The sequence below is a fragment of the Micropterus dolomieu genome, linkage group LG20 (assembly GCF_021292245.1).
Source record: "Micropterus dolomieu isolate WLL.071019.BEF.003 ecotype Adirondacks linkage group LG20, ASM2129224v1, whole genome shotgun sequence".
In the NCBI taxonomy this organism is placed as follows: Eukaryota; Metazoa; Chordata; class Actinopteri; order Centrarchiformes; family Centrarchidae; genus Micropterus; species Micropterus dolomieu.
Window position 1 is genome coordinate 11,909,969 of NC_060169.1, and position 20,332 is coordinate 11,930,300.

The window sequence follows — 20,332 nt, forward strand, 5'->3', positions numbered from 1 at the left end:
GATGTCCCTGCCAAATAGCAGTGATTATACAACATTTCAATTACAAAGTAGTTACAAATTATGTGATTAAAAAAGCATGCATTGGTAAATTGATGTGCTGTTGTTTCCACACAATTGAATTGATGTATGATTGATAGATCTGCTAGACTGACAAGTTTAAGACATGCACACTGTCACATGTAGCCTATGTCTTGTCAGCTACACACACACACACAGTTTGAATCACCCCTCAATGAGCTCTAATACTGGTTTGCAACAGCTTAGATGGGAGACTCGTTGCACAATGAATTATCCAGTGACTGGAAAATGGTGACCTTATTTCATTTCTGTCATCCATCTTTTAAAAAGGTGTTGTTTTAGTGCTGCATTTGCTCTGTCCCTCAGAGTTAAAACTTGATCTCACATGTCCTGTAAGCAGGGGGGGGGTAAGAAAACAAACCGAACAAATGCTTTGAAATGGAAAATCTGATCATTTCACCTCCCACCTCTTTTGTTTGCCCGTTTATTGCTGCAAAGCTGGAGTGCAGAGGAGCAGATGTTTAGCCAAACATGAAGGCGCGGTGCCTCTGTCCTTATGGGGATGGCTCTCCCTCCTCTCACTGCTGATGCATCGACATGACAGCTGCTTGATTTCATGGAGCTGCTAAGAAGCCATTAGTGGTATCAGTGAATTGAAACGGAACAGTGTCTTCTAGTTTTCTACCACGACAGTCTATTGTTAGTTGTCATTTTGCGCAGATTTGTTTGAATATATTGTGTGTGTGCAAGAGCTGCAGCTGAACATACAAACCAACAAGAAGTACTAATATATTTGTGCAGTGTGTTTTCCTGTAATTTGAGAGAGAGTGAGCAAGAGCAAAAGTGAAAAAAGGGGAACAAATCTGTCAGAGTTTGTTTGCCATGTTGGTTTGAAATGAAAGCACACTGTGCTACCTCAAGCACACTCAAATCAGAGATGTCTCTCCTTGCCAGGCCAAGAAAAAAAACAACAACTCTCGGCTGGAGTTTTATTCTCTCTCTCTCTCTCTCTGCTTCTCTTTCTCTCTCACAAATTGGAACTGTTTTTGAAGAGATAAAGGAGGACTTCTGCTTGACTTGAACATTTAGGAATTAAGGATAGACATAGTTAAGCCCTATTTGCATGTCTACCAAAGTCACAGCAAACGGTTGCTATTGACTAAGCTGATTAGGTGAAATTAGGTTCACGAGCTCTGTGTCTGGGGGTGCTGAATCTGACAGAACTTGGACAGCTTTTGAGTAGACAATCCCATGCGCACACATGGCTGTATTCTCTATAATCCTTTACTATTGAATATGAGGCTATCTTTTTTTTGGTGGAAACCCATAGTCTGTTCTTTTGAAAGTAAAGTGAAATTTATTAGATGTGCATGATTTATCGATCAAGTCATCGGTACGAGGAAAGGCTTGTGTAACAGTATGTTACAGTTTCAATTCGTATTGGGAGTGATGTTAAAATGATGTCCAGCACATCGGGCATGTGAATGATGTGATGTTAAATGTGACATTCCACTGGCATGTTTTGAATGGACAAAGCTAAAATGCTACGTTTGTAGTATTTCTAGAAACTTGTGTAATGATTGAGTAGAGCTCATCTCCACATTTTAATATCAACCAAAAAAGGTTTCCCTCGTGGTCAGTCAGTGTTTGAGGGTTCACATGCTGTAGAAAAGAAATGAAAGAATAAAGTAATGCTAAGCCAAAACATACCAAAAGTGTTCTCATCCCCTTGACTGACTGCAGAGACTATAAAACTATAGTGTTAGGTCTTAAATCAGGACATAAATGAATCAAGCTGTGTTTTGAAGTGTTTGGATCGGATCACACTTACAGAACAGTTCTAATCTAAAACTGGATATTAACCTGAAATGTATATCGATATAGATAGGTAGAAATGACCACAGAAATGATCAGTTATCAGACATTTTAGTAAATGTTTCAGTATTTCGCATCCCTAACAATCAATTAGTCATTACTCCTAATCCAAATATTTATGACATGGATGTCAGCATTTTATATTAGACGCAGATTAATTAGACCTGCAAACAATCTATTGATAATAATGGCCATCTGGGAGCGCTGTCTAATCTCTGCATGTTAGCGCTGACACAGAACTGTGAAATTTAGAGAGAAAGTAGAGGTCTGCTCTGTGTTAACCAAATGATTTAAGTACTAATGTTAGACAGAGTCCTGATCATATTTCCTCATCCGTCCCCATTGGTCAGTCGTGTACGCATGAACGTGCATGCACACTACACAGAAAACAATAATGACAAATGGAATAATGTACCAAGAAACTGAGGACTTTTAACAGATGATTTTGAAGTAGACATTAATCCTATAAAGGCTAATGGTCTTTTGAGAAGAAGCTGTGTTTTAGCGAAAAACTTTAAAGCTTCCAGGCATTAGATTGATAATGCCTCAGATCAAACTGGTGCTGCTGTGTGTCTGTCTTGGCTTACTGTTTTGTACTGTGTGTTACAGGCCCATGCAGGCAGCTCACTTATTGATACGTGTTTACATGGCCTCACAGGTTAATGTCCTCTCAGCTGGAAAGTTGGTTAGCTCTCAGATGATCTACCTAACCTTATGTTATCTTGCTATTTTAGTAACACTGCATGTTCACTGGATGTCCTGATAATCATCAGGGTACACAAATAATTGTCTAAAGTGCATGCTCAGTGACAGCCACTTTTAACGTGAGCCTTGTCAAATAGTCTGGCTATCTTTGACCAGAAGTGTCTCCCTTTCTGTATAATGAGAAATGCATCTATATTTTGAAAGCTACGCTAATGAGATAGGGCACATATGCCCCCTGTTGTAGAAACAAATCAGTTAATTAAGACTAAACAAATCAACACCCATTTTAGTTGTCCTAACATTTTTGCGTGGATTACATATGGTGGATTAATTACCAAACAATAAGCAGTTTAAAGTGCAAGTGGGTCACCCTGTGTTGACTTTCAGGAGACAGAAGACAGAGCGGCCAAATTTGGGAGGGAAAGGCGATAAGCTGGTTCTTTGCTGTTTGTCCCCTGGGCCTCTATTTATCATTCAATGTGAGAATTTCCTTGATGAAAGTCAAGGTTGTTTGTGCTTGCTCTGTCTCGTTGGGATGCCTGTTTTTCCACTAGCAAGGTGAAAAGGTTGATTTTCCCCTCCAAAGAGATGCCTTGTTTGGAAAGTCCAGGCTAGTTTCTTTTAATGAAGTCTCAAAAGGTCCTGATGATTTTTCCACTTCAGGGCTGTTTTTGTTTTGTACATTAGCAAGGAGGTGAAAATACAGATGTACTTTTGTGGAACCATATAACGGCATGCATACAAGTCCTCATAATTCACTGTTTGTGCTAAAGACACAGCAAAGAAGGTTATCACTTTATGTGAGTTGAACGCATCCATTAAATGTGGTCATAAAATGTGGTACCGGTATGAATGCATTTCTGTTCTTGAAAAGGAGTCACATCAGTGTTATTTGGCTTCATGAAATGGAGACATTCAGGGTCTCTTAACATTATCTGAACTAGGCTGGATTGGAACAGAGTAAGCACGATGCAAGGGATTTTGTTTTTCCTAAGAAAACCAAACAAAATGTTTTCGTTGTTTTGTCATTTTTCTCCCCTCCCTCTCTGTCTTGTCTACGTGCCTATCATTTTGTTTCAGCAAGAACTTGATTATGGAGATGGCGATGAGGTCTGGAAAACCTACTATTTAGTTTGATACTTGACATTCTCAATCTGCAGCAGGGGTCCTGTATTTACACTTTTATCGAGAATTCACCCATGCTGGCTGCGCTCAGGTGGGAAAAGGATACTAGGAAAGGAAAAGAAATAGGATGAAGGTAGATGCAGGAATGGGAATGATATTGGTGTCTCTATTGGTGTGCCTCCTGGGTCAGTGGGGTTCTTGATGATACTATAGAATAGCTTGTAGCAAACAGGGGAGCTGTGAGCCTTGGTGGGTGTTAAGATGCACGTACACACACACACACACACACACACATACACACAAACATCTGCACATACACATGCTGTCAGAACACAGGCATTTACGCATAGGGACAGGACACATACACAAATGCATGAGATTGCGCCTCAACAGCCCCCGTTTATTGATCTTCAGCATTTAAAATCTGGTCACTGCTGCCACAAATGCTTTTTGTTTTAGCTGTGCTGGCAAAGCCTGCTCCAAGCTAAGCCAGAATTTTAAATATTTAACTCCTACGGAACGCCATGAGAAATGACAAGGATAGAGAAAAACAAATAGGAAAGCAGTTTTGAGCTGTACAATAGCTATGTGTATTTGCTCAGAAACAAGTTTTATGTAAACCCCACTGCTACAGTCAGCTCTCAATGTGTCAGCTGTGTAAGTGCTACAGTTTGGAGTAAATATCTGCATACAGCACCCTTTCCTTCATGAAGTTTTATGTGGACTTCAGTGGACATCCTTTATTTCTGTCCAGAAAAAAGTTATGGAGAATAAATAAACATTCACTCTGAATTTAACTTAACTCACTATTGACCTACATGGTCATAGATTGTTAGCAGCCTAGGCTGAAATACTAGCAGTCAGTGGATTAGTCATTATTGGACCTGGGACAAGCTGCTGTTTTTAGTATTTTAAGGTTAAAAATGGATACTCATGTGTAGAGAGGCGACTCAACACTGTCTAATCCACAGAAGTCATCCTCTGTTAGTCTTATAGTCATTAGCATCTCTTTCTCTCAGTATAGTGTGTTTCTCTTTCTCTGTTCTTACTGGGCACAAAACAAGGTCTTAAAACATTTGTTTCCTCTTTTTTTCTTTATAGCAAATTCAGTTAGTCCCAGGTGGTGTAGAGGAAATGATCTGACTAGCTCTGTACACACCACATTTCGAAATAATTTGTCTTGAAAAGCTCCAAGCATGTTCAGTGATTTCGAAAACGCTTCCACATTGTAGCGAAAATGTATGTTGCATTAACATCACTTTTTAAAATACACCACCCGGCAGCCAAACCACAAGGGTTTCCTCATCCAGTTGAACCTGCTGCTGTTGTTGTTTTTCTCTTGTCCAGCTATGAAAGCCTAACCCTGCTCAGTCTGTGGCATTGTCCCGCTTTCCCCCTCTCCGTCTGTCTGTCTGTCTGTCTGTCTTTCTTTCTCTCTGTCTCACTCTGTCTGTCTCTCTCTCTCTCTTGCTTGTGTGCTCTCTCTTTCTGAACGATGACACTGAGAGACAGCTGTAACGTGAGACGCCTCTCGATCCTGGCAGGGGCTACGAAAGCCGAGGCAGAAGGGAGGGAGAGGGCCTTTATCTGAGACTGGGGGCGCTGACCTCCCTCATTCCCCTTCTCTTTTTCTCCTCCTTTCTCTCCATCTCTACTTCTGCTAGCGTAGCCTATCCTCCCCCCACCAATAGAAGCCAACACTGCACTCTTAAAAAAAGTGTAATGTGGAAAGCTGTCTCCCTATAGCAGAAACCTGATGAATGAAATAGTGTGTGTTGTTGTTTACACCGTTTATCTAGAGCTGCATATTGCTTTTTAAATTCCTCTCACCACCTTTTGTCTGAGTTAGATGGATGCAATTTATATTATGTTGTCAAGGGTTTGCGGAATATAGTGAGTGATATTTTATTGACATATGTTTGTGATCTGTATAAGGACACGTTTTGCGTGTGCTCATGTACTGTGTGTGTATGGATGTAGATGGAAATATCCACACATCTCCCGGACTCTAGGCTACGGCTGCTAAATCCTCTGTGAGAGCTCCCGTGTGTAATCCAAACATTTAGAGCTAATTTAAGCATGCAGGCAGGAGCAGCATCCTTTAGGAAACAACAGATCTCTCCTTCTCTCTCTTGTGTGCTCTCTCTCCATCCTCCACTGTGTGTGTGTGTGCGCGCGCGTGTTACGTATGTGTTTGTGTGTGCATGTCTCGTTGTCGCTGGAGGGAAATGAAAGCACTCAATCACTCACCTGTCAGAGTACTTCAGATTCTGTCCATAACACACGCACACACATACCCACCCACCCACACACCCACGGATGGACACATATGTGCATACACTCTTACCCCTGAGGGTTTGACAGGACTGGCCCTTTATTGACTCCCTTGATCAAGGAGACAGCAGATCCATTTAATAGAAGCTTCACACACACACACACACACACAAACACACACACACACAAAAACACAAACACACAAAATCAAAGTGGATTCACATCTGGTCTCCACACAGCTCCACTGTAGCATTTTCCTTTTTCCTCTCATACAACAGAGCTGGTAGTCATTTAAAATTGTGGCTATATTGATGTTGAATTAATTTTTGAAACCAATACTAATAGACGTAATAATGTTTTTCGCTGTGGGGTATGCCAACAGTTTCCTTGTCATAGTTGCAATGTCATTGCTCCAAAACAGCTCTGGTCCCTGATACTTGTGTAATTGTATGGAGAGAAATTATGTCATGGTACAAGCTCAGCCTGGGTTATAGACATGTTCTGCTGGCCTTGGCCCCTGTGCTCCCCAGTTGGCCATGTTTTGTGCTGAGTGTTTTGGAAGGCCAGTTAGCCAAGAGGGTGCTGGGAGGAGATGTGACAGCTGTGTTGGTCACGGCTACTCTGACCTTCACACGTCTTCTTGATGGATCATCGAGGCTGTAAAGATACACTGAACCTGTTGTATAGGCCTGTGCTAGCCTGATTATCCACTGGTGACAATCTGATCGCATACTGTACTGATATCATTGTTCCACAAGCAACTGTGGACAGTCACCAGGTTGAATGCGTGTCTGAATGAGATTTATCTTGCAAAGAAAAGCAGGCAAAGTAAGTGGATTGGCTAATGCAGCGGCAGCCTCTCTGCCATTCAGAGAAGAGTTATCATGGCAACAAAGCAATACGTGTACATACACAGACAAACATACACAATACCGCCTGGTATTTCATATATATTCTACCTCTCACAAATGGATTGCATTAATGTTCTGAGCTTTTTTCCAGTCTCAAAGCGCTTTACTGTGTGTGTGTGTGTGTGTGTGTGTGTGTGTGTGTGTGTGTGTGAGTGTGGTGTAACCCGTTCCCTTGAGATGGCACTTGCTCCATCAAGTCAAGGAAGAAACCATTTAGTGGAATGACAAACACACATATATTCACACACATACACAGCACCGGGAGGCTGGGAGGATTTGAATTGCACTTAGACAAACGTTTTTCACACAAGTTCTTTATTCCTTCACCCGCTCCCTACTTTGCCCTGAACATACACTTACTCACATACAAAGGTACTTGCACAGAGATTCCATTTTGTCAGCTTTCAGCCCCAGATCATGTAACAATAAAAGATGCTGCCCTGCAGTTAAACACTGCCAGTAAATCACAGGGCAAAGAAAGCTGGGAGAAGCACTTATTTTTAAGCAGCATGAGAGACCACACTGGGGGGAAGGGGTTGAGACAGATAGGGTAAGACAGAGAGAGAGAGAGGAAGAGAGAGCTTCTTTGTGCACTGTGTACTGGCATTGTGTGTGATGAAGAGATGAATCACTGCTATTTAGGGATTGGTTTCCTGCAACTGATTGTGTGACGACTCGGTGGCGGACAGACTGTCAAGACTTGCCTGTTTTGTTCTGGGGGCTTCAGGAAAATGTCTGCGGCCAAGTCTCACTAGCTCACTCCCACAGGGCCCGGTGTGCCAGAGATCAACAGAGACAACAGAGACAAACACCTCACCAGTGTCGCTCTTCTAACAAGGCATCAAATATTAAAAGGAAGGGATTTTAGGCCAATCTGAATATGTGTATTTTCAGAGTACACTTGTTTTTCAGGCTCAAATACCAACACAGTTTTTATGTAAAGAAGGCTCACATGAAACATGATGTAAACTTCTTTCCTTTTCCTTGTCTTTCTCTCTTTCTGGGGCTGTTACAAAAGTCAGACCCTTGTATTGAACCCTGTGCAGATACGTGTGAGTCGTTGTATGAATCCTGAGGTAAAGTCAACATGCGTGGCTGAGGCAAGGGGGGTAGATTAGGGAAGCCAAGCCAGACAATTCAGAGAAACATCATAACATTAAGTTGTACACTGTCCATGTGCAAACATGCCTGGAGTATAAATGAAGGTAATTTTAACTTTGCAGAAGTTCTGTTTTTAATTTTGTTTAAAGTTAATTAGATGGAAATTACTAAGTAATGATGGCTATTATAAAATGACATTTTGATTGTTACCAAAAACGTAATAAGTTCGGTGTAGTAATTTGTTGTATGACTTTGTTACAGGCCATACCAAATAGCTTTGTGTTAGTTTCAAAAACATGATTACATGTGTTCTCTCTCAATAAAGTAATGCTTAGTTAAAATGATAAAATCTTAGTAATCATTTCATTTTCAATGATATGTGTATTATTTTATGGTAAACATCCTTTTGACATTTTTTAAGTCAAGTTTTAAGTTGATAAAGATAAAGTGTTAGTTGATAAATTCATTAGTCGATCAAATAATCTGCAACTAATGTGATAATCGATCCATCATCATTTTTCTAGCAAAATCATTTTTGTCTTTTGTGTTAGTAAACTGAATATCTTTTTTTAGCTTTTAATGAGATTTTAATGGGCATTTGTTACTACTTTTTGGCGTTTGATATGCCACAATAATGAGTTGAGAAAACAATCTGCTGATGAATCGATAAGGAAAATAATTGTTGGTAGCAGCTGTAAACCGACATGATTTATGGGGACACTGCAGTTGAAGGAGGAGTAAATTGAAAAAGTGATATTTTTGTGATATTTTATCCATCTGCCATTGATGTAAAACTGGTAAGATCTTACAGTAAAATGAGGTTAATAGACTAACATCCTGATTCTCAGTCAGGCAAATGATTGCAGACAGCACTGGCTTTCTTATCCAGTGTAATTCACCTGCCTCGTGGCTGGCAAATCATTTTCTGTGCTGAAGCCCTATGAGCAGAGATCCTTTAATCATCCACTAATAGGCCTTTATGAAAAAGCTGAAGATGAATTCAGCCTACCTGGCTCTCTGTTATCATTATCACTGAGATGAGTTATCAAAGTATTTGTGTGTGTCTGTAGTCTGTGCATGCGTGTGTGTGTATGTGTGTGTGTGTGTGTGTGTTTGTCTGTCTGTCTGTGTAAGAGTGTAGATGATGAAGGGAACCATTGCAGCTCGACGAGTGTGGTTATTATGAACACCTCCAGTATAGGTGATTTCTGTTCAGTGATTAATTGAGCTGTAATAGCAGATATGTGTTGCATTATATGGCACAGACTTTGACGTGACTGGAGGACTTCTAGAAAGATAAAATCACTTAGGCTCATGAACTGCTATCTACGCATTTTCTTATTTTAACGTGGCTGTCACAAGTGTCACCTATAGGAATTACTAAAAAAACAGCAGCACAAATTACGTCTCTTTTAAACTGTGGATTTGCAGGTCACTAAACTAAAAAGCAGAAATATAAAATACAACTGTGCCGATGAAGCATCCACATGACTTGATTCTGTTGCTGTTGACCAGATGGATGTGTATACTGTCAACAAAACCTTGTTAGATAGCTACCCACACATGCTATTAAACTGCTTGTGTGTTGTCTGTCTATAAGAGCCTGCTTTTCTGTGTGCATGTGTATGAGGAGGCTTGGAAGTTTGTATACAATTTTTTTGATACCATCTTGTCATACTTACACAATTTGTAACTGCCATCGATAACCTAGTAGCTGAAAACTCTTATACAAAGTTTTGCGTCAGTCAAGATGCATGTGTGTGTTGGCTTGCTGTAGTATGATATACGTAGCAGGGTGGTGTCTGTTTTGGTGAGCTGCTTAGATTAGGCTCAGGCTGTAAGAGCACAGGAGGGCCTTAGAGACAATGCATGAGAGATGGGCGTGAGAACGCTGGTAAGGCTTGGTTCTCTGCAAGAACTGTCTTGTGTTTGGGGAAAATATCCTCACACTCAAAGCTCCAGTGTCTAGATCCATTTCTAACAAACAGGTTTTGCAAGAAAGGGCTTGGGGAGAAAGAGACTTTTTGTGTGTGTGTGTGAATATCTTTCTGTGTGTGCGTGCAGCCACAGCTGTGTTTCAGACGTCACTGTATTTTTTTGTTTTTATGTGTCTGAAAACCCCAAATACTACTACTGTATAACTGTAACTTTGATACCCAGGAAATTATAGGGGCCTCAGCCACTTCAGGATCTCAAAAGAAAATCTTCCAGAATTATCGTAAAACTGTATAATTTAACCATTTAATCATCATCATACAAATCAGAGCATGCTGGAAAAACATTTTATTCCTATGACTCATATTGCATTTTTAACCTGAACCACAGGGATCTTTTGTTTCTGCTTTTTCTACAGGTGTTACAGCAGTTATGTCAAAGAGCTGAAGACATCTCTAACAGTGAGTACACAGTATACTAAAGAGTCTCCTCTCTTTCACTCTGTGCCCCTTAGTATATGTTTGCATGTTACAAAATAGTTGATGCGTGACTTTTAAAAATATATGTTCTCACACACTTCTGCTTTTACATTTTTTTTTTTTTTTACGCCAGAGCAAATTTGCAGACTCCTCCAGTTTCAGGCCTAATTTGATTTTCATTCATTCAGTGAAAGAGGATGTTTTTTTCTCCCCCAATTAAATTTAACAAGAGCCCCTTGAAAAGCAGTTGTTATGATTACATTACAAATTCGGGGTTCATTCAGTGAATCAAGCAATTAATTAGATTTCTTCCATTTTAATCAGAATATTTGTCTGAAACGTACGCGCCTAATAAACATCCTTTGAGTTTGCTATCTTTTCAGTGCCAATGCTGAATGTAAATGGTTGTTAACGGTGCCCTACAGTGCTTCTAGGTTAGGATCTTGGACTGTGTTTAGTTGTTTGTGCATTGCTATATGCAGCTTTCATTTGCTCCTCTCTTTCTCCGTCCCTTCCTTGCTTTCTTTATTTTATTTTCTCTGTTTTCTGTCTCTGTGTGAGAGCTAGCTGTACACAGGGGTGCGGCTGCGTCCTCAAGGCTTCACTTCACACACACCAAGGTGGCAGTTTGTTGTTCCACACAGACAATGACTTGCACTTTTCTCTGCTGCCTGAATTGATAGCCTTGTGCCTATGAGTGTGTCACCATTTCAATGGGATCTTTTAAAAGAAGGTTTTTACTGAATGCGGAGCTCAGGGAAATACCTGTTTCGCCTGTGACTGACTCTCCAGCCTTGTGTGTTACCTGACTTGAGTCTATCTGGTCTAACCGTTACTGCTTCATCTCTGGCTGTGGCTGATACATTATATCCCCTGCAGGTTGGTGCAAGCTGGTTGTATCATTTATGATAAGTATTGATGAGTTCTCTCTTGGGGAATCAATTTCTAGGGGGTGTAGCCTTGTAGCTCAACCCCCACCGCTGGCTGTTCTAACTGGTGTCTTGGCTGCCTGACTTTTCCTGCAGCCCCATAGAGAGCAAGCACAGCAGAGCACAGGGAAAGATGGAGCTCATCCAAACAGCTATGGTGTAATTAGCTGACATTTGTTGCTTGGAAGACAAGAGAAGGAAAAAGGAAAGAGCTGCTCAACTCAAACACCCAAAGGAATATGCAAATGTTGAGAGTGAGAGAAAATGAAAGAAAGACAGAGAAATGTGTCTAATGGCACGGAGATATAATTATATTACATTCATGTGTGTGTAATTGTGTGTGTTATGAACCCACTGAACTTTATGTCTGTATTTTTGTCAGTGTTTTGCCACTAGAAGGCACGAACCATTGGTCTTCAGAAAGACTAATAAATATATTAGGATAAGAATGACTAACCAGGCTGCTCTCTCTGGTAAAAGATGATACCTTTATCTGCTGTTTAGCGTTCTTGTTTTGTAGAACATGTCTTAAAGTATTCAACTACATCAGCAAGGCATTACACAACTCAGCTACACAGTACCCACATGAAGCAGCCATCCACAACCGGGCTGATTCTCTGGTTCCAGGAAGATTGTGCATTTGTGTGTGTTCGCATGTGTGTTTGTGTGCATGCATGTGGCGGGGTGAGTGCTGTAATGCAAGTGGACTATCTGTTCTTAAGCCAAGGTGCTGTGTGAAAGAGCAGCAATGCTTACGCAGCCCCATCTGCTTGATCCAAGCTTGAAATGCAATGCCTTTTAATGACAAAATAGTGGCTGGGAGGTGTGCAGAAAAGAATGTACGTGTGTGTGTGTCTGTGTGTGTGTGTTTGACTGACTGAGTGAGTGAGTGTGTGTGTGTGTGTGTTGTGTAAGTGTGAAATGGAGAGGAATAAAGGGAGAGGGAGAAGGAGAGAGAAAAACATCTCGAAGGTCAGGAGCAGCGGGCGGCCGTAGGGGAGAGACACGTGAGACAGAGATAGTCTTGCGTCAGCCCCACAGCAGTCCGCTCTTAGAGTGTGTGTGTGTGTGTGTGTGAGTGAGTGTGTCCTGTGGGGCCAGCATTTCCATCCGCATCCCACCATGTGTTACAACGGAGAAGCATGCCAGTGTTTCTATTCTGAGTGTTTAGATCTGCACGGATAGATAGATAGATAGATAGATAGATAGATAGATAGATAGATTCGTGCATACATGTTGTTTGTTATAAATTAGTTTGAAGCAGTCAGTCACTGAGCTACAGATAATTTTTACATGGCTCTTGTGACAGTAAAAGGGGAAATTACACCTTTTAGCTGGAGGGGAAAGAATTTGTGTATCTCGCTGCCTGTCAGAAAACCTGAATACGGTTTCATCAATCCTCGCAACTACTATCATTTTTCACCTCTTATTCATGAGCCCTCTTTGTTTCTCACAGTGTTTTTTTTCCCAGTGCCCTTTAAACTGGTAGCTCTGTTAGATTGGGGAAGTGTTAGAGATAACGCCTAAACATTTAGCACTTTGTACTTGCCTTGGAGCTAAGATTGTTAAAAAAGCTGCTGCGAGATTGTCCTCAGGATAGGGAGCAGTGTAGATTCAACAGACACACTCCAGTATTAGTTTGGGCTTACCCATCCATGTCTTTCTGCCTCCTTCACTCCCACTCCAGCTCTCTCTCCACACACACACACACACACACACACACACACACACGAAAACACTGACTGTTCCCCCTCTGCCTCCCTTGGCCAGTGTGGTCTTGACAGGGTTCAGTCCTCTAGCCAGGCTTTTGATTCACCCTCATTGCCCAGCTCTCCTTGTCCCCATGAAGGGCTTCAGCGTGGGGCGAGGCTGCTCTTTTACAGACCCTTGTGCCATGAATCACTGCTCACACCCGGGAAGCCTCAGTCCACTCGGGGGCTGCCTGCCCGGACGATAATGTGCGTGGTCAGGAGGGGGCCATTTTGAATGGAGGGCCAGACAAAACAGGAGCTAAAGAACCCAAGCTGTGAGCTTTCCCAGAGAGGGCAACAATGGAAGCGGCCTATGTGTGTGTGTTAACATGTTTGTTGTAGTCTAGGGGAGATGTTGGACACACAATGTTGAGTTTTGGGTGTCATAATGTAACACAATTGCATGCCAGTAATTTATGAAACATTAGGAGTAGACCTTTAAACCCCATACATCACAAACCTTTTAGCAACGTTCAAACAGGATTGCAATTTGAGCTGCCTGGACTCAGCCCTAATGCCTATTTCACTGTTTGAAAACAAGAGATGATCAAGCCTTTGCCATCACTTGCTCTTACCTACCAACTATCATCCACAGCATACTCACTCTGAGTAAAATCTTTTTTTTATTTTTGCCAAATACAAAAATACTGATGTGTTGGTGAGTGACATTTTGTAACACTTGCATCTACTTCAGTATGAGATTTTAGCTGTCTTAAGAAACACAATTGTGGTTAAATAAAGTTCTGGTGCTGGTTGGTCACACATCATATATGAATTCGTCACATGATTTATTGAGTTTAAAGGTTAAAATCTGCTTGTATGCAATCACATTTTAGATGCTATGTTGTACTTGCTGGTTATACTGTTGTGTTTAATGAATATATGGATTGTGCTTTATTTTTTAATCCTTACCAAATTTGTTAATATGACTGTTAGTAATTGGTTATTATTAGTAGAATTACTATCAGCAAGTTGTTATTAGTTTCTGTGTGTGTGTGCATGCATGTAAGTGCCGAAGGGTTACTCTTTTATAGTGATAATTAAGCAGACCACACACACACACACACACACACACGCGCGCGTGCGTCTTTGGATTTGGACTGCTTTACCAACTTAATGTCATACTCCTTGTGAACCTCATGGTCTCTAGTATTTGAGGACTTATCAAGTAGTAAGACCTAGACATTCACACATAATGCGGAAAGACAAAGCAAAACACCCATACTCACTCCTTCCTGAGTTGGCACAAGCACACACGTACATACACTTACACACATTATGTGGTGTGACAGGACGTCACATATTTGGAGTTTCACAGCAGGCTGGCATTCCAGGACAGCAAAGAGATAATGTCAGTGTGCTGCTGGTTAACTCACTGTTTTATCCTGTTTCTGGGCCACAAAGCGTGAAGGGTGTCTGTTTATGACACACACACACACACACACACACACACACACACACACACACACAAACAAACACAACAAACACGCCACAAATGCATAGCACAAACACACACACACATCCATACCCACACACACACATCCACACCCACACCCACAACTCTCGACCGACGCCAACTGTTGCCCTATGAGAGCCTCCAGGTTTATTGGGTCTATCTGCTGCATTTATGGTCAAACCACATCTCTTCAACTGGTCTCTGTCTCTACCATGGCCTCTTGTCCCTAACCCTCTTCCCCAGATCTTCTTTTCTACTCCCCTACTTCAAACACCCACACACCAAACACCATTTTTCTAAGTACAACGTGTGCCTGTGGCTGGGAATAGTTTGTCCCTACTGGGTCTGTGCATCCCAGGGCCTGTCGGCCAGGCCAGGTTGTAACCTGGATACAGCTGCAGTCCAGAGGAGCCATTAGCAGCGCCAGGAGGCCCCCAGCTCCCAGTGAGGGCTCATTACTGTATTTGTGCAGTCACACTTCTCCTATGAAACACAGCAGTGTGCCTGGTGAAACTAGCCAGGACATTGAGCCTCGGGGAAACCATTACGGCTCCATTTGGAGTTCTGATAGAGAGAGAGAGAGACTGAGAGAGAGAAAGAGAGTCAGAGACAGAGGGAGAGAGAGTTTCAGTGAAAGAAGAGAGCGAATACTAAGAATGATATTAATCATTAAGCACATCCAGCTTTCCCTGTACTTAACTGTGAGAGTGTGAGTATCTGTGTTTATTGGATTTTATTTGCTCTTTGTTCATTGTGTGTGTGTGTGTGTGTAAGTTTGTGTGCTCTCTGAGGCCCAGTTCAGCTGTCTGGTCTGGTGTGCAGATGGCCGAGTTGGGGCCTTGTGAATGAGATACCCTTTTTCTTTCCTCTGTCTCTTTATCTGTCCTTGTTTCCTTTCCTTTTCTTTCTTTCCCTCTCCTCACTTCTCCTCTCCAGCTTTTTCTGCTGGGTTTCATTTACCAGTTACATTCCCGGCTGCCTCCTCTCTTTCATCACTGCATCTGCTGAGGGCCATCTTGGGCAGAGGAGAGTTACAACCGCTCTATTTTCTCTCTCCCTCCTTCTTTATGCGCCTCTCAGGGCTCAGTGCGGCAGCTATACGCAGTGGCTTTGGAATGAAATGTCTCTTAACCGAGCCATGTGCCCTGGAGCTACGGTAATTGCAGGTGAAATTCAGCTTCCTCTTTAAAATGCCATCTCTCATTTCCAGTTACCGGCCCCCTCCGTATCTCTCTTTCTCTTTCTCTGCCTCCCTCCCCTCCTGCCTCTCTCTCCTCTCTCCCTCTCTCCCTCTGGCTGTCTTTCAGAGGCGTGTGAATCCCTCAGCCCCTGTCGCGTCTCTGCCCCAACAGACACTCCCACAATGCACAGCGCTGATGGTTGCACAGTGATATCAGCCATGCAGAGGAGAGGGAGGGCCGCTGCCTAGACACATACACACTCAGTCTGTGTGTGTGTGTGTGTGTGTGTGTGTGTGTAAGAGAAAGAGAAAGTGTAAAGATAGTATGTATGACACTAACTGAAAGTGTGTTCGTTTGAGTGGGAGACAATGAGCGTATACGTCTGTGTGTATACGAGAGGAAAAGAAATGTGTGTGTTTGAGTGTGTGTGTGTACAGCATCAGCAAGGCGTGAGCCATGTAGAGGTGACATCAAGGTGAACACGGCATGCAAAATGCTCTGCCGACTCGGGAGGCAGCAAATGGCTCTGTGGCAGATGGAGTCTTTGTCAGGGAAGAAAAATGGCAGCTCAAGAGCGTCAGAGAGACCCCCCCCCCCCACCACCACACACACACACACACACACACACACTCACACACACTCACACCCTCTCTCTCACACATACATACACACACACACACACACACACATACACACACACATACGCTTAAATACACTCCACTTTTGTGTGTCTTTACCTCTGTGTTTTGCACAGACCCATGCAAAGATGCAATGCATGCATGTAGACAAAAAGACAAATGCACATACACATATTGACACACATACACCCTCCTCCCCCACCCTTCCCTCCTCAGTGAGCTGAGCTGGGCTGGCGGGCGGTGACCTTCCCCTGCTCAGAGGGTTCCCTGGCTGTTTGATCAATTATCCCTCTCCCATTGTTTACCAGGAAGCAGGAGTAGAGAGGAGTGGAGAGAAGGCTCAAAATGGCCACTGTCAGGTGGAGGGATCCATTTCCCTGCCAGCGTGGGGGTGGGGGTTAGGGAGAGAGAGGGAGAGAAGGAGAGACCAGAGCCGTGAAGCATGCTTAGAGGGAAGGGAGGAGCACTGTGTGGCAGCTGGGATGATATGATATTATATTGAAGGTAAAGCTCTGACAGTGGCTACCATTTGTAATGCTGGATGTCATCTGTTAAAAGGTGGTTGATAGATGGCTAAACTTTTGAAAATCATCAAAACATTAGTTGTCTAGATTTAAATCCAAAAAGAGCATATTTTCTCAGCTCTTAGTTTATAAATCAACGAATTTCTGAAATATATTGTCATGTCCGTGCAATGCCGCATAACAAACACATCTATGCATAATGCCACAGTGCTGCTGGTACACTTCCTATTTATAGCATGTAGAAGAGTGTGTATGTGTCTGTGTGTGTGTGTGGTGGTGGTGGTGGTGGTGGGGGTGCGGGTGGGGGAGGTTACGTACTCTAAAGGTCAGGTGGCAGAGAGAAAAAAAAGAGTGGGAACAAATGATGCACTAAGCGAATGACACTCTGAGGTCCTGCTTTAATATGTATGTATCGCAGGTTGATGGCTGATTTCATTAGCGCCTCTCATTGTTATGCATAGATTGTCCTCCTGCAGCAAAATGAATATTGTATTCACACATGCACACACACTCACCCTCATACACACATACAACAAACTGCATTTTCTAGGGAATACTGTATGTTTGGATCTTGCAGAGGGCTTGAAGAAAAGGTTGATGTTTCCACAGGCTGTTATCTGTGTCGGCTATAATTAAAACAATTTACAGCGCTGTCATTTTAACACAGGTTTTTGGCCGCTGCTGTGAACAATTTCTGTCAGGTAGTTGGTGTGATTATTTAGGGGTCCTTGTTGATATTAGAGTGAATTATTTCCAAAGCGGCAATAAAAGGCTATCTTTGTGTAAATGGCTTGAGCTAAATAAGTCATGTCATGTCTGAGAGTCCAGATTACGTCACTTCAATTTACCTAAATCTCTGTGTGTGTGTGTGTGTGTGTGTGTGTGTGTGTGTGTGTGTGTGTGTGTGTGTGTGTGTGTGTGTGAGAGAGAGAGAGAGAGAGAGAGAGAGAGAGAGAGAGAGAATGTTATGTGCATTGCTGTTAGTGACTAGTGACTATATGTGTTTATGTGACTATATGCTCATCCTTGCACACTGATGCATATGGTGAGTGATGCATATGGTGAGTGCGTGAAAATGCCTGACCGCCTCTTTCTAATCCTCCATGATGACTGTGTTTCGGCAGGAATTCCAGTCCTTAGTGGGACATGAGCAAATGTTCTGTGCAAGATATTAATAGCGGTTGTGGGCGGAAAAGGAAAAAAAAACAACATTTTTCCATATGTTTTGTGAGGAAACCGTCCAGATGGATTATCTCTTGGTCTGGAGCTTTCTTTTGCCTCAACCAGCTCAAGTCCAAGTGGCGGTAGACTTGCCAGAGACACACACACACACACCAATGCGCTCACACTCCTCCCGTCTGAAGTACAACAGGCTATTACTGATTAACATGTCTAAACTCAGCCAGTTCAAAAAGCCACTCTAATTCCTTTCCCATCTTGCTCCCATATGAATCATGGATGACGTGACAGTCTTTCTTCCTAACATACCTCACGTTCCCCGCAGTCACAGAGATATGTTTGTCGCCTTTCTATTTGTTGCCTGAGAAACCATGTTGGCTTGTCTTCTCACATTTCACACTTGGTTTCATCCCCTTAACCCCTAATGCTCAGCCTGGATGGGCCTGACCTCTTGAGTCACGGATGTTAGAGTCATGGCATCACAAGGGCCCAGAGTTGGTCTTTATTTTACCCAGCAAACTTTCTTGGATCAAAGATTAAAAAATTAAATACACTGACACTTTTTGTCAACAAATTCGTCATGTTTCTGTTGCCAATCTTCAAAGCTATTTGTTTGCTGCTTTTTTGATTGATTCTTTGGATTTGGACTGCTTTACCAACATAATGTCATACTCCTTGTGAACCTCATGGTCTCTAGTATTTGAGGACTTATCAAGTAGTAAGACCTAGACATTCACACTTGGCCTTGTGCCTTTAATGCGGAAAGACAAAGCAAAACACCCATACTCACTCCTTCCTGAGTTGGCACAAGCACACACGTACATACACTTACACACATTATGTGGTGTGACAGGACGTCACATATTTGGAGTTTCACAGCAGGCTGGCATTCCAGGACAGCAAAGAGATAATGTCAGTGTGCTGCTGGTTAACTCACTGTTTTATCCTGTTTCTGGGCCACAAAGCGTGAAGGGTGTCTGTTTATGACACACACACACACACACACACACACACACACACACACACACAAACAAACACGCCACAAATGCATAGCACACACACACACACACACACACACACACACACACACACACAAACACGCCACAAATGCATAGCACAAACACACACACACATCCATACCCACACACACAAAAAAAAACACAAGCGACAAAAGATGCCCATAGACATGGCTGCCAGCATAGACAATGTGGATGCATCCAAGTTTTCTTTTTTATGACACATGGTTTCTGGAACCAGGAAGTGTGCCACTTTGACTGACAGGATGTAAGATGGTGTTGTGTTGGTGTTTGAATTATGCTTTTAGAGGTCACGGTCCCCCAAAATAGCTTTTTTTTAAGTATATTATTGTACAACAGGTGTACTTAAAGGGCAAGCTTTGTGAGCATGTTTATTCTTCATAGCTCAGTGTGGCTATATTTAAATGAAGAAATCATGAAATTCACCTAGTCAGCAGTGGAAAAAAAGAGCTTCCTCTCCAAACCGCCCACACTGCTTTCAGCCTTGTTGTGACTTGTTTGTCTGTCGTTGGAGGATTTCGGCTTCTTCCAGAACAATTGCACTTAAATACCCTCCATGAGGAGTTGGTTACACAGCAACAGAACAGAGCTAAAAACACAAAAACGAGTGGAGCCTGTGAGATGGAAAATGGAAAATACTCCCTCTCCCACCACGATGTAGCCTCTCTCTGTATGCATGTCAGGTGCATGCATGCTATTGTTTCTTTCATCACTGGTGTGTGTTGTCATGTGCAGCTGTTTGCTCTCCAGTTAGTGCACTGTGTAGTGAGTTAGTGGAGTTATGGCAGTGTGGAGCTTCTCTTCAATCTGAGCTTCTCTCTGATTTATTCTTAACATCTGTCTTTGGCAGGTGTGTGGAACCACAAGGTCCTCTCTCTGAGCCTGTGATGTAGCCATCATTGCGGGCAGTGTGCGTGTGTGTGTGTGTGTGTGTGTGTGTGTGTGTGCATTTGTGCAAAACAACAGAGAGGGCCTTCCTCCACCCCCTCCTTGGGATGAGTCATATTTGAGCCCTGTGTAATCCAAGCCTGTGTTTCATGTGTGTGAACAGACAGACCCTGAGCAGTGGTCTTGGTCCTGGCTCCCTCTGGGGCAGTGAGTGGGTGAGACACGACTATCAACAACAGGACCAGGCAGCTTCGGTTTCAGCCTCACCACACAAGGAATCTACTCGTCATGACATAGGCACAGATACACACACTAACACACATACA

At 42.6% G+C, this 20,332-nt stretch overlaps 1 protein-coding gene across 8 annotated transcripts in view; it reads left to right on the forward strand.

Annotated features, from left to right (window-relative positions):
- Positions 1 to 20,332, forward strand: part of baz2ba (bromodomain adjacent to zinc finger domain, 2Ba) — a 63,985-nt gene that overhangs the window by 1,633 nt on the left and 42,020 nt on the right. For all 8 annotated transcript variants that reach the window (XM_046032196.1, XM_046032199.1, XM_046032197.1 and 5 more), the window contains exon 2: positions 10,363 to 10,405. The gene's annotated coding sequence lies outside the window, so the exon portion shown is untranslated. The remainder of the gene's footprint in view (positions 1 to 10,362; positions 10,406 to 20,332) is intronic.